The sequence below is a fragment of the Oryx dammah genome, unplaced genomic scaffold, assembly GCF_014754425.2.
Source record: "Oryx dammah isolate SB20612 unplaced genomic scaffold, SCBI_Odam_1.1 HiC_scaffold_1, whole genome shotgun sequence".
Taxonomy (NCBI): domain Eukaryota; kingdom Metazoa; phylum Chordata; class Mammalia; order Artiodactyla; family Bovidae; genus Oryx; species Oryx dammah.
The window spans coordinates 2,527,274-2,529,333 of NW_024070185.1; positions in this window are offsets into that span (position 1 = coordinate 2,527,274).

The window sequence follows — 2,060 nt, forward strand, 5'->3', positions numbered from 1 at the left end:
CCGGCATGAGATGGTACCTCATTGTGATTTTGATTTGCATTGCTCTGATAATGAGTGGTGTTGAGCATCTTTTCACATATTTGTTAGCTATCTGTATGCCTTTTTTTGGAGAAATGTCTGTTTAGTTCTTTGGCCCATTTTTTTGATTGGGTCTTTTTTTTTTTTTTTTCCTGGGATTGAGCTGCAAAAGCTGCTTGTATATTTTTGAGATTAGTTGTTTGTCACTTGCTTCATTTGCTCTTATTTTCTCCCATTCTGAAGGCTGTCTTTTCACCTTGCTTATAGTTTCCTTCATTGTGCAAAAGCTTTTAAGTTTAATTAGGTCCAATTTGTTTATTTTTGCTTTTATTTCCATTACTCTGGGAGGTGGGCCATAGAGAATTCTGCTGTGATTCATGTCATAGAGTGTTTTGCCTATGTTTTCCTCTAGGAGTTTTATAGTTTCTGGTCTTGCCTTTAGATCTTTAATCCATTTTGAGTTTATTTTTGTGTATGGTGTTAGAAAGTGTTCTAGTTTCATTCTGTTACAAGTAGTTGACCAGTTTTCCCAGCACCACTTGTTAAAGAGATTGTCTTCTCTCCATTGCATATTCCTGCCTCCTTTGTCAAAGATAAATAAGGTGTCCATAGGTGCATGGATTTATCTCTGGGCTTTCTATTTTGGTCCATTGATCTATATTTCTGTCTTTGTGCCAGTACCATACTGTCTTGATGACTGTAGCTTTGTAGTATAGCCTGAAGTCAGGCAGGTTGATTCCTCTAGTTCCATTCTTCTTTCTCAAGATTGCTTTGGCTACTCGAGGTTTTTTGTATTTCCATACAAATTGTGAAATGATTTATTCTAGCTCTCTGAAAAATGCCGTTGGTAGCTTGATAGGGATTGCATTGAATCTATAGATTGCTTTGGGTAGTATACTCATTTTCGCTGTATTGATTCTTCCAATCCATGAACATGGTATATTTCCCCACCTATTTGTGTCATCTTTGATTTCTTTCATCAGTGTTTAATAGTTTTCTCTATACAGGTCCTTTGTTTCTTTAGGTAGATTTATTCATAAATATTTTATTCTTTTTGTTGCAATGGTGAATGGAGTTGTTTCCTTAATTTCTCTTTCTGTTTTCTCATTGTTAGTGTATAGGAATGCGAGGGGGTTCTGTGTGTTAATTTTATATCCTGCAACTTTACTATTTTCATTGATTAGCTCTAGTAATTTTCTAGGAAAAGGCAATGGCACCCCACTCCAGTACAAACCTTCTGAGCCTCAGTTTATAAGATTAAATGTCTAGTAATTAGACTGAACTCACACACTCAGGAGAAGGCAATGGCACCCCACTCCAGTACTCTTGCCTGGAAAATCCCATGTGCAGAGGAGCCTGGTAGGCTGCAGTCCATGGGGTCGCTAATCGTCAGACATGACTGAGCAACTTCACTTTCACTTTTCACTTTCATGCATTGGAGAAGGAAATGGCAACCCACTCCAGTGTTCTTGCCTGGAGAATCCCAGGGACAGGGGAGCCTGGTGGGTTGCTGTCTTTGGGGTCTCACAGAGTCAGACATGACTGGAGAGACTTAGCAGCAGCAGCAGTAGTGGCAATAATTTTCTGGTGGAGCCTTTAGGGTTTTCTATGTAGAGGATCATGTCATCTGCAAACAGTGAGAGTTTTACTTTTTCTTTTCCAATCTGAATCCCATTTATTTATTTTTCTTTTCTCTTTTATGTGGCTAAAACTTTCAAAACTATGTTGAATAATGGTGTGGGCACCCTTGTCTTGTTCCTGACTTTGGGGGAAATGCTTTCTATTTTTCACCTTTGAGGATAATGTTTTCTGTGGGTTTATCATATACAGATTTTATTATGTTGTGCCTGTTTTCTGGAGGGTTTTTCTCATAAATGGATGTTGCATTTTGTCAAGGCTTTCTTTGCATCTATTGAGATAATCACATGGTTTTATCTTTTAATTTGCTAATGTGGTATATCACATTGATTGATTTGTGCATATTGAAGAATCCTTGCATCCCTGGGATAAAGCCCACTTGCTCATGTTATATGGTCTTTTTA